Source organism: Rhinoraja longicauda, chromosome 1 (genome assembly GCF_053455715.1).
Source record: "Rhinoraja longicauda isolate Sanriku21f chromosome 1, sRhiLon1.1, whole genome shotgun sequence".
NCBI lineage: Eukaryota > Metazoa > Chordata > Chondrichthyes > Rajiformes > Arhynchobatidae > Rhinoraja > Rhinoraja longicauda.
The window spans coordinates 98,715,883-98,728,891 of record NC_135953.1 but is presented as its reverse complement, the minus strand read 5'-3'; positions in this window follow the sequence as shown (position 1 = coordinate 98,728,891).

The window sequence follows — 13,009 nt, the reverse complement described above, 5'->3', positions numbered from 1 at the left end:
CCATCTCCCCCAGGTCTTCTTCTCCTTTTGCACAGTGTCAGCCACTCTCTATCCTCCTCTGCGATTCCTGGTCTTCAGGGGTGAGCAGAAACCGGGCTCGGAGACTTCCCTCTCCGGGCGGGTTCCCTGTTCCGCGGCGGGCGAGCCAGGCCTGCCATGCGGGTACGGCCGCGGCACGCCGGGAAACCTTCTTGCAACGTGCGGCACGCAGAGAGACCAGGAAGTGAAAATAACCAACAATCTACTTCAAAATACTGCGGCTGCAGAAATCTGAGTGAATCGCTTTGAAAGATGCAGCATGGAAACAGGCCATTCGGCCCACTGAGTCCAGGCCGACTATTGATCTCCCATTCACATTAGTTCTATGTTATCCCATTTAATCATCCATTCCCTACACACAAGGAGGAATATTACAGAGAACAATTAACCAAACCGCACTTCTTTGAGATGTGGGAGGAAACCAACAAGCAAAGAAACTCCTGAGATTTTTATGAGTTTTCATAAAAATCCCAGAGATCTGCTGCCTTATAACACCTGAGACACGGGTTTGATCCTGACAACGAATGCTGTCTGTGCGGAGTTTGCACATTCTCTCTGTGACCGCGTAGGTTTTCTCCGGGTGCTCTGGTTTCCTCCCGCAACCCAATGATGTGTAGATTTCTAGGTTAATTGGCTTCTGCGAATGTCCCCCTAATATGTCGGATGTGAAAGTGGGATAACAGAGAACTAGTGTGTGTGTGGGTGATCGTTGGTCAGCACGGACTCAGTGGGCTGAAAGGCCTGTTTCCACGCTGTATCTCTAAACTAACGAGTATGGGAATGGAGTTCTACCAAGGAGATGTTGGTTTACAAAAAAAAAATTACATAAAGTGCTGGGAGAACTCAGCGGATCAGGCAGCATCTCTGGAGAAGATATACTGTTCTGTGACGTTTTGGGTTGGGAATCTTAGCGTCATAGAATCATAGAGTCATGCCGCGTGGAAACAGGCCTTTCCGCGTGGAAACAAGCGTATCTGCCCAACTCACCCACACTGGCCAACATGCCCCAGCTACACTCGTCCCACCTGCCCATTTTTGGCCCACATCTAGCCCATAGCCCATATCAGCCCATATCCTAAACAGATATACCATTTTGGATACTGTTGGGGAGATGGCTCATCAGGGGAAGGCAGCAGCAGCCAAGTTCATGGCACCGTGGGTGGCTCTGCGGCAAAGGAGGAGAGGAAAAAGAGTGTAAGGGCTATAGTAATAGGGGATTGAATTGTAAGGGGAATAGATAGGCGTTTCTGCGGCCGCAAACGAGACTCCAGGATGGTATGTTGCCTCCCTGGTGCAAGGGTCAGGGATGTATCTGAGCGGCTGCAGAACATTCTGGAGGGGGAGGGTGAGCAGCCAGTTGTCGTGGTGCACATTGGCACCAACGATATAGGTAAAAAACGGGATGAGATCCTACAAGGTGAATTTAGGGAGCTAGGAGATAAACTTAATAGTAGGACCTCAAAGGTAATAATCTCTGGATTACTACCAGTGCCACGTGCTAGTCAGAGTAGAAATAGGAGGATATTACAGATGAATACGTGGCTTGCAAAATGGTGCAAGGGGGAGGGATTCAAATTTCTAGGACAATGGAACCAGTTCTGGGGAAGGTGGGACCAGTACAAACAGGATAGTCTGCACCTGAGCTGGAATGGAACCAATGTCCTATGGGGAGTGTTTGCTAGTGCTGTCGGGGAGGATTTAAACTAATATGGCAGGGGGATGGGAACAAGAACAGAGAGTCAGAGGGGTGTAAAATGAGGGTAGAAGCAATAGGTAGCAAGGTGAAAAGTAAAAGTGGCAGGCAGGCAAATCCAGGGCAAAAATCAAAAAGGGCCATTTTTCAACATAATTGCATAAGGGGTAAGAGTGTTGTAAAAACAAGCCTGAAGGCTTTGTGTCTCAATGCAAGGAGTATACGTAATAAGGTGGATGAGTTGAATGTGCAGACAGTGATTAATGAATATGATATTGTTGAGATTACGGAGACATGGCTCCAGGGTGACCAAGGCTAGGAGCTGAACATCCAGGGATATTCAATATTCAGGAGGGATAGACAGAAAGGAAAAGGAAGTGGGGTAGCGTTGCTGGTTAGAGAGGAGATTAACGCAATAGAAAGGAAGGACATTATCTTGGAGGATGTGGAATCGATATGGGTAGAGCTGCGAAGCACTAAGGGGCAGAAAACACTAGTGGGAGTTGTGTACAGGCCACCTAACAGTAGTAGTAGAGTTGGGGATGGCATCAAACAGGAAATTAGAAATGCGTGCAACAAAGGTAAAACAGTTATAATGGGTGACTTCAATCTAAATATAGATTGGGTGTATCAAATTGGCAGAGGTGCTGAGGAAGAGGATTTCTTGGAATGTATGCGGGATAGTTTTCTAAACCAACATGTAGAGGAACCAACAAGAGAGCAGGCTATTCTAGACCGGGTATTGAGTAATGAGGAAGGGTTAGTTAGCAGTCTTGATGTGCGTGGCCCCTTGGGCAAGAGTGACCATAATATGGTTGAGTTCTTCATTAGGATGGAGAGTGACATAGTTAATTCAGAAACAACGGTTCTGAACTTAAAGAAAGGTAACTTTGAGGGTATGAGATGTGAATTGGCCAAGATAGACTGGCCAAGATTGTTCATCCCGGTTTGGCAAAAGAATAAATCAGGGAAGGTAGTGCATCTGTGGCTAACAAGGGAAATTAGGGATAGTATCAAAACAAAAGATGAAGCATAGAAATTAGCAAGAAAAAGCAGCCTACCAGAGGACTGGGAGAAATTCAGAGTCCAGCAGAGGAGGACAAAGGGCTTAATTAGGAAAGGGAAAATAGATTATGAAAGAAAACTGGCAGGGAACATAAAAACTGACTGCAAAAGCTTTTATAGATATGTGAAGAGAAAAAGATTTGTTAAAACAAATGTAGGTCCCTTGCAGTCAGAAACAGGTGAATTGATCATGGGGAACAAGGACATGGCAGACCAATTGAATAACTACTTTGGTTATGTCTTCACTAAGAAAGACATAAATAATCTGCCGGAAATAGCAGGGGACCGGGGTTCAAATGAGATGGAGGAACTGAGTGAAATCCAGGTTAGTCGGGAAGTGGTGTTAGGTAAATTGAATGGATTAAAGGCGGATAAATCCCCAGGGCCAGATAGGCTGCATCCCAGAGTGCTTAAGGAGGTAGCCCCAGAAATAGTGGATGCATTAGTGATAATTTTTCAATATTCTTTAGATTCTGGAGTAGTTCCTGAGGACTGGAGGGTAGCTAATGTAACCCCACTTTTCAAAAAGGGAGGGAGAGAGAAAACGGGGAATTATAGACCAGTTAGTCTAACATCGGTAGTGGGGAAAATGCTAGAGTCAGTTATTAAAGATGGGATAGCAGCACATTTGGAAAGTGGTGAAATCATCGGACAAAGTCAGCATGGATTTATGAAAGGTAAATCATGTCTGACGAATCTTATAGAATTTTTTGAGGATGTAACTAGTAGAGTGGATAAGGGAGAACCAGTGGATGTGTTATATCTGGACTTCCAGAAGGCTTTCGACAAGGTCCCACATAAGAGATTAGTATGCAAACTTAAAGCACACGGTATTGTAGGTTCAGTATTGATGTGGATAGAGAACTGGCTGGCAGACAGGAAGCAAAGAGTAGGAATAAACGGGTCCTTTTCAGAATGGCAGGCAGTGACTAGTGGGGTACCGCAAGGCTCAGTGCTGGGACCCCAGCTATTTACAATATGTATTAATGATTTGGACGAGGGAATTGAATGCAACATCTCCAAGTTTGTGGATGACACGAAGCCGGGGGGCAGTGTTAGCTGTGAGGAGGATGCTAGGAGGCTGCAACGTGACTTGGATAGGTTAGGTGAGTGGGCAAATGCATGGCAGATGCAGTATAATGTGGATAAATGTGAGGTTATCCACTTTGGTGGCAAGAACAGGAAAGCAGACTATTATCTGAATGGTGGCCGATTAGGAAAAGGGGAGATGCAACGAGACCTGGGTGTCGTGGTACACCAGTCATTGAAAGTAGGCATGCAGGTGCAGCAGGCAGTGAAGAAAGCGAATGGTATGTTGGCATTCATAGCGAGGGGATTTGAGTATACGAACAGGGAGGTTCTGCTGCAGTTGTACAGGGCATTGGTGAGACCACACCTGGAGTGTTGCGTACAGTTTTGGTCTCCTAATCTGAGGAAAGACATTCTTGCCATAGAGGGGGTACAGAGAAGGTTCACCAGATTGATTCCTGGGGTGGCAGGACTTTCATATGAAGAAAGACTGGATAGACTCGGCTTGTACTCGCTGGAATTTAGAAGATTGAGGGGGGATCTTATAGAAACTTACAAAATTCTTAAGGGGTTGGACAGGATAGATGAGGGAAGATTGTTGCCGATGTTAGGGAAGTCCAGAACAAGGGGTCACAGTTTAAGGATAAGGGGGAAGTCTTTTACGACCGAGATGAGAACGTTTTTTTTCATACAGAGAGTGGTGAATCTGTGAAATTCTCTGCCACAGAAGGTAGTTGAGGCCAGTTCATTGGCTATATTTAAGAGGGAGTTAGATGTGGCCCTTGTGGCTAAAGGGATCAGGGGGTATGGAGAGAAGGCAGGTACATGATACAGAGTTGGATGATCAGCCATGATCATATTGAATGGCGGTGGAGGCTCGAAGGGCCGAATGGCCTACTCCTGCACCTATTTTCTATGTTTCTATGTTTCTATATCTCTCTGTCCTATCCATGTACCTGTCCAAATGTTTCTTAAATGTTGCGATAGTGCTTGCCTCAACTTCCTCCTCCGGCAGCTCGTTCCATACACCCACCACCCTTTGTGTGAAAAAGTAACTCCTCAGGTTCCTATTAAATCCTATTAAATCTTTCCCCCCTCACCTTAAGCTTATGTCCTCTGCTTCTCGATTTCCCTATGGGCATGGCTTCTTCAGACTGATTGGGCAGCAACAGTATCAATCGTTTCATGTTTGAGTAGAATCCCTCATTCTGCATTCAATTGGAATCGATACTGACATCGATTGCTCCAATGACTGTAAGTGATGAACTCATTGTTTCACAGCTAGGCTGACTATTGCTGTGATAGCGATCTCCCCAGCTCCCAGCGGGTACTCATCATGGTGATGGTACCCTTCATTGCCATCACCCATTATGCCTCTGATCACACAGGGAGCATGGAATTATTTTGCAAAACAGAACAGTATATTTTTGGAAGCCAACACGAATGGCTTTTACCAAACATTACTAAGTAAGGTTTCGAGCAGAAAGGTCTGTCATATAGGAATAATTTCGCTGGAAGGGAATTGGCATAAAACAAAATTTTGAGAAAACTGGAGAAATTGCTTCAGTTTTGTTTATTGTCATGTGTACAGTGAAACGTTTTTGATGCATGCTATCCAATCAGTGGAAAGACTATTCATGATTACAAATTGGTGCAATGCCAGCCAAGGTTCAGAGGAAAGGAGTGGGGGTAAAAATAAGGGGGAAGAGCAGGAAGGTCTTTATATAAGTTACTGAAATGTTCATACCGTTGGGTTGTAAGCTACCCTTACAGGTAATACAAAATAATCCAGGCAGCATTCTGGTAAATCTCTTCTGCACCCTCTCCAAAACCTCCACATCCCTCCTGTAATGGGGTGACCAGAACTGCACACTATATTCCAAATGCTGCCTAATCAAAGTCCAATAAAGCTGCATCATGACTTCCTGACTCCTATATTCAATGCCCTAACCAAAAAAGGCCAGCATACCATATGCCAATACCCCCAAAAATAAATTCAGGGTGTATCCTCAGAATGGTTCTTTGGAATCCATTTGAACATTGAAGAAACTTAACATGGATGCACGTCCTACAGCCTGTGTTTTTTTCATGCCAGCTTACATCCCATCTACATTTATCCTATTTTCCTGCATCTGGCCCCTATCTCTCTATTTCCTATCCATTTATTGTTCAAATGTTTCCTTAAACAATCTAATTGTACCTGCATCTACCGTCTCTTCTGGCAGCCCGTTCCATGAGCCCATAACCCACTCTATGGAAAGGTTGCTCAGATCTCCTTTAGCATTTCATATATCACCTAAAATCTATAGCTTCTAGTTTTGTACTCCACTACCTTTACTTTCAACTTTAGAGATAGAAACATCGAAACATAGAAAATAGGTGCAAGAGGAGGCTATTAGGCCCTTCGAGCCAGCACTGCCATTCAATATGATCATGGCTGATCATCCACAATCAGTAACCCGTGCCTTCCTTCTCCCCATATCACTTGATTCTGCTCGCCCCTAGAGCTCCATCTAACTCTCTTTTAAAGTCATCCAGTGAATTGGCCTCAACTGCCTTCTGTGGCAGAGAATTCCACAAATTCACAACTCTTTGGGTGAAAATGTTTTTTCTCACCTCAGTTTTAAATGGCCTCCCCTTTATTCTTAGACTGTGACCCCTGGTTCTGGACTACCCCAACATCGGGAACATGTTTCCTGCCTCTAGCGTATCCAATCCCTTAATAATCTTATATGTTTCAATAAGATCCCCTCTCATTCTTCTAAATTCCAGTGTCTACAAGCCCTGTTGACCCATTCTTTCAACATATGACAGTTCCACCATCCCGGGAATTAACCTGGTGAACCTACGCTGCACTGCCTCAATAGCAAGAATGTCCTTCCTCAAATTAGGAGACCAAAACTGCACACAATATTCCAGATGTGGTCTCACCAGGGCCGTATACAACTGCAGAAGGATCTCCTTGCTCCTATACTCAACTCCTCTTGTTACGAAAGCCAACATGCCATTAACTTTCTTCACTGCCTGCTGGACCTGCAAATACATTTTCGTTTTATTTAGTTTTATTTGTTTAGTGAAATTTGTTTTATTTATTTCCTCACCCCAGCTCTCTCTCCTCGACTAAATAAACTAAACTTATTAAGTGTAGGAGGGAGAGAAAGAGAGGAGAGAGAGAGAAAGGGGTGAGAGAGAGGGGGAGCGAGAGGAGGGAGCGAGAGGGGGGGAGAGAGAGGGTGAGAGGAAGGAGTGAGAGAGGGGAGAGAGGATGGAGAGAGAGGGAGAGAAAGAGAGAGGGGAGAGATGGGGGGAGAGAGTGGGGAAGTGAGAGGGAGGGAAGGAGGGGAAAGAAAGAGGGGGAGAGGGAGAGAGGGAGAGAGGAATAGGGGAGAGAGAGAGAGAGAAAGAGGGGGGAGAGAGAGGGGAGAGAGTGTATGAAATATTAGTTTAGTTTCCACGCTGTATCTCTAAACAAAATGTATGTGAATGGGAGATTGCTGGTCAGCATGGACTAACAGAGGAGAGAAGAGGAGGGAGGGGTGAGGAGAGGGGAGGGAGGAGGGGAGAGGTGGGGAGGGGAGGGGAGAGACCTCCATATGATTCTCATTCTGCTGGACTGCTGCTCAAATAAAAGGCCTTTTGGAATATCTCCTTGTTTCAGTTTCTTCAAACCTTCGTCGAAAGCTGCCGGGTGCTCCTTCAAAGGGTTATCCTGGTTGAAAGTGTAACCCTTGTCGTTACATCGTGGAAACAGGTCCTTCGGCCCACCAAGCACACTGACCAACAATCACCCTGTACACTAATCCACACATACTAGGGACAATTTTTTTACCATTTGTATAACTTAGCAAAGCCAATTAACCTACAAACCTGTCCGTCTGGAGTGTGGGAGGAAATTGGAGCACCCGGAGAAAAACCCACGCGGTCACAGGGAGAACATATAATGTCCGTACAGACCGCGCCCGTAGTCAGGATTGAACCTGGGTCTCTGGTGCTGTAAGGCAGCAACTCTACCGCTGTGCCACTGTATGGTCCTGAAGAATAACAGTGACGAGTTTCTTCCCAGCTGTTATCGGGCAACTGAACCGTTCTCCCATCAGCTGGGGAGCAGTCTTAACCTCTCGGCTACATCATTGGAGACCTTTGAACTATCTTTAAATTGAGTTTATTGGACTTTATTGCTATACCCTTGCACTTTATCCTTTATCTGTGTGCTGTGGACGACTTGATTGTATTCATGTGTAGTCTTTTCTTTGACTGGATGGCACACAATCAAAAGCTTTTCACTGTACATGTGACAATAATAAACTAAACTACACTAAACTGTCCATGCACCTCATAACTTTATAAATCTCTGTAAGGTCACCCCTGGGCCTCCTACAGTCCAGAGAGCAATCTCTGTCTATCCAATCTCTCCGTGTAACTACCCCACTCTTTCTAGGCAACATCCTATTGAATTCTACAATCCTTCTTGCATTACACATCCTTTCTATCTGCACACAATATATCAAGTATGGTCTTACTAATGTCTTGTGCGTCTGCAACATGATGTCCCAACATCTCTACTCATAATCATACTTCGTAATCAGATATAAACCCAACCTATAAAGGCAAACAAGCTAAATACTTTCTTTACTACCCTGTCCACCTGTGTCACTATTTTCAGGGAGCTAGATTTAATGCAAAGCGTTTCAGATGGCAGTAAGAAAAAAAAACTTGGCTAAACATCAAAATCAGCCGCGCAAAATGAATTAGGTGTATGTTAAAAATTTACTTTTTTTTTCTTATCAGCTATATCTTGACAGACAAATGGATATGGATTTCCAAGAAACAAAGCTACCCTTATTATGACTGGGCAGGGATGTGTTTATTTAATAAAGTTGTGTGTAATACATGATTAATCAATTTGGGCATAAATAGTAAAGGAATAGTAAAGGCCCCATGAAAAAAAAGCAAATGGTGGATCATGTGTGAAAACATGTGCGAGAGCAACTCTGGCAGTCAGGCAGCATCTTTGGAGAACATGAATAGGCGACGTTTCAGGTCTGGACCCTGGTTCAGACTAATTGCGGCAGGGGGGAGAGAAATGGAGTGGGGTTGGGATAAAGCCTGGCAAGTATAGGTGGACACAAAGTGCTGGAGTAACTCAGCGGGTCAGGCAACATCTCTGAAGAACATGGATAGGTGACGTTTCGGATCGGGACCCTATTTCATTCTGATTGCAGTGGGGGGGGGGACAAAGCCTGGTATGTGATAAAAGTGGATACAAAGCCTGGCAAGTGATAGGTGAATCCTGTGAGATGGTTCCTCAAGCAGATTGTCAATCATTTGGCAGAATGTCTCATCACCGGAGCTCCCAAGCCAGCAGCAAGCCCTTGCTTGCTGATGGTGAGAAGAGACCTCCCCATCAGATCCTTCATGCATCCAGACCCTCACTCCCGTCGTACAAGATGGCTGCTGTGTGAACGAGACATCCTTTACCTCATTCCAGAGTATGTGTTTGCCAGGAGGGGTGGAATGCAGTGATCTTTCATTCTTCAGGTCCGTTCCAACCCCACGTGTAACACAGGACTCTGTACTCTGTGTAATAATTAATCAAGGATTTTATGCGGAATGCTTGGGATTGAAAAATCTATGCCATGGAGCCAGAATGTAAATGTGAGTCATACAGCATGGAAACAGGCCCTTTGGCCCAACTTGCCTACACTGACCAACATGTCCCATCTACACTAGTCTCACCTATCTGCGTTTGGCCCATATCCCTCTAAACCTGTCCTATCCATGTACCTGTCCAAATGTTTCTTAAACATTGCAATGCCACTTTCCTCAAGTACCAACTCTGGCAGCTCTTTCTATACACCCACCACCCTCTGTGTGTAAAAGGTACCCCTCAGGTTTCTATTACATTTTTAGTTTTATGTTCGACCACTTCCTCATCTACTCCCTCAGCTCAACACCTGCGCTCGGTCTGCATTGACCAATCTGATCTCCCAGTGGCCAAGCACTTCAATTCCCCCTCCCATTCCCAGTTTGACCTTTCTGTCATGGGCCTCCTCCAGTGCCATAGTGAGGCTCACCGGAAATTGGAGGAACAGCACCCCATATTTCGCCTGGGCAGCTTGCAGCCCAGTGGTATGAACATCGACTTCTCCAACTTTAGATAGTTCCTCTGTCCCTCTCTTCCCCTCCTCCTTCCCAGATCTCCCTCTATCTTCCTGTCTCCACCTATATCCTTCCTTTGTCCCGCCCCCCTGACATCAGTCTGAAGAAGGGTCTCGACCCGAAACGTCACCCATTCCTTCTCTCCCGAGATACTGCCTGACCTGCTGAGTTACCCCAGCATTTTGTGAATAAATCGATTTGTACCAGCATCTGCAGTTATTTTCTTATACTCCCTCAGCACGTTGGGTGTCCGTGCTGTTTGACTCTATGACTAATTTAGGATTGATGAATTCTAATGATTCAACTACAACTTTACTGGCTATTCTGCCCACTGACAGCTTAAAACAAACCTTAGCATCCTTTCTTTGCATTGAATTGAATTGAATTGAATTGAATTGAATTGAATTGAATTGAATTGAATTGAATTGAATTGAAAGATACAGCATGGAAACATGCTCCTCGGCTCACAGAGTCCACAAGGACCATCGATCACCCATTCACACCAGTTCTATGGTATTCCACTTTCTCATACATTCTCTGCAAGTTAAGGGCAATTTGCAGAGGCCAATTAACTCAGTTTACTTTTCGGTACAAGTGTACATGATTACAATTAAGACATTCACAATGTTCAGATACAGGATAACGAGCAGAACATTAAGTGTAAAGTAATCTATATACTAAAACTCTCGTTTATTTGTTTCTTTGTTTGTGATCGAACTTCAGCCAAAACGGTACAAGATTACGCAACATTTTTAGGCCAACCTTACTCACCGTCGTCGCTTTAATGGTCGCGCTTTGACAGCGCGAAGGAGGCCCTGGCTCGGGCTGTGCAGCTGGTTCACCCACGGGAGGATGCCCCGACAGCCCTTACCGTGGACGCCTCAGAGTTGGCGGTTGGTGCCGTACTGGAGCAACTCACGGACGGGGGTTGGCGCCCCCTGGCCTTCTTCAGCCGGCACCTCGACAACGCCCAGAGGAAGTACAGCACCTTCGACCGCAAGCTCCTCGCCCTGTACCTGGCCGTTCGTCACTGGAGGGCCGCCCGTTCACCGCTTACATGGACCACAAGCCGCTCACGTTCGCCCTGGCAAAGGTCTCCGACCCATGGTCCGCCCGACAGCAGCGCCAGTTGGCGTACATATCGGAATTCACCACCTCCATCCGCTTCATCGAGGGGAAGGAAAACCGGGTGGCCGACGCGTTGTCTCGCCCCGCCATCAATGCCGTTTTAGAAGTGGCACCCGGCATTGATTATTCTGCCCTGGCGGAGGCCCAACTAACGGACGGGGAGATACCTGCCTACCGGACTGCCATCTCTGTCCTCCGCCTTGAGGATGTTCCCCTCGGCCCCGGAGCAGCGACGATACTATGCGATGTGTCAGCAGGTCAGCCGCGCCCCATCGTCCCGGCCGCGTGGCGCAGGAGGGTGTTCGAGATGGTCCACGGGCTGGCTCACCCATCCATCCGGGCAACGATCGCATTGGTAGCTGTGCGGTTCATGTGGCATGGTCTGCGCAAGCAGGTTGGCCACTGGGCCCGCACCTGCATTCCGTGCCAGATGGCAAAAATTCAACGTCCGGGCGCCACTCCAAGGGATCGGTCTACCCTGCCGCCGTTTCACGCTGAAGGCGCGACTCTCCGGCCCCGACTGGATGGACGAGCTACCATGGGTCTTGCTGGGCATCCGGACTGCGCCCAAGGAAGACCATGGGACATTCCGCCCTTACGTGCCATCGGCCCTCCGGGACTGCGCCTTTGTGTTCCTGCGCCATGACGCCCACCGGACGCCACTCCAGAGGCCGTATGAGGGCCCGTACCGGGTGCTGGAGCACGGACAGACAACCTTTGTTTTGGACATGGGGGGCCGGCCGGAGGCCGTGTCAATTGACCGCCTGAAGCCGGTCCACTTAGACATCGACCAACCGGTGCGGGTTGCCCAGCCTCGGCCACGAGGTTGCCCCCCTTTGCGCGTCCCACCACCTGTCCCTCCAACTGTGCCTCCGCCGGCCCCTCTGTCGACCGATTACCGTACGCGGTCCGGTCGGGTTGTGCGACCACCAGTGCGTTTCGTGCCTCCGGTTCTGGGGGGGGGGGTCCTGTGGCAGCTCCCAAGGGTCGGGCCATACTACTACCGACCCCTCGGCACGGGAATGGACCAGTCCAGGGAGGCGGTCCGGTACCAGGTATATAAGGACAAGGTTTTGGGCGCGAAGCCATTCCGGCAGACTCGACCCGTCTGATAACCGAGGTATAATAAAATATAACGTCCCCGAAATACCTGGCTCCTTGCCTTGATTTCGGGCCTTTATCGATGCACCACAGTAGTTTTATTGAAATGGGTGTTATATTTTTTAAGTTATTCACATTTTAAAGTTTAAATCTATCTCCTTGGCAGAGAGGAGGAAGTGAGGGAGGGAGGGGTAGGAGGGAGGATAAGGGGGGTTGAGGGGGATGGAGTGGGGGGAGGGGAGGGGGAGGTGAGGGGGGTGGAGGGAAAGGGAAGGGGAAGGGAAAGGGGAAGGGGAGGGGAGGGGAGGGATGGAGGGAGGGAGGGAGGGAGGGAGGGAGGGAGGGAGGGAGGGAGGGAGGGAGGGAGGGAGGGAGGGAGGGAGGGATGGAGGGAGGGAGGGAGGGAGGGAGGGAGGGAGGGAGGGAGGGAGGGAGGGAGGGAGGGGGAGAGGGAGGGGGAGAGGGAGGGGGAGGGGGGAGAGGGGAGGGGGGGAGGAGAGGGTGCTGCACCAATCCAGGAGAGGTTTGGGACCAACGGGTCCACTTGGTCTATATCCAATAAAATCTGATTTTCAAACTTATGTACCTCTTGTCTGATGGGAGAGGGGAGAAGAGGGAGTGACCGGGATGAGATGTCGTTGGAATTGTGAGAGGAAACTGGAATTGTGAGAGGAAACTGGTGCACCCGGATGAAACTTATCTTCCCCTTCCAACCACCTGCAGCAGGAATGATTTATATGAGCAGGAAACCTGGACTAAATGAAACTAAGGAAGATGTTTATAATCAAAGGCTTA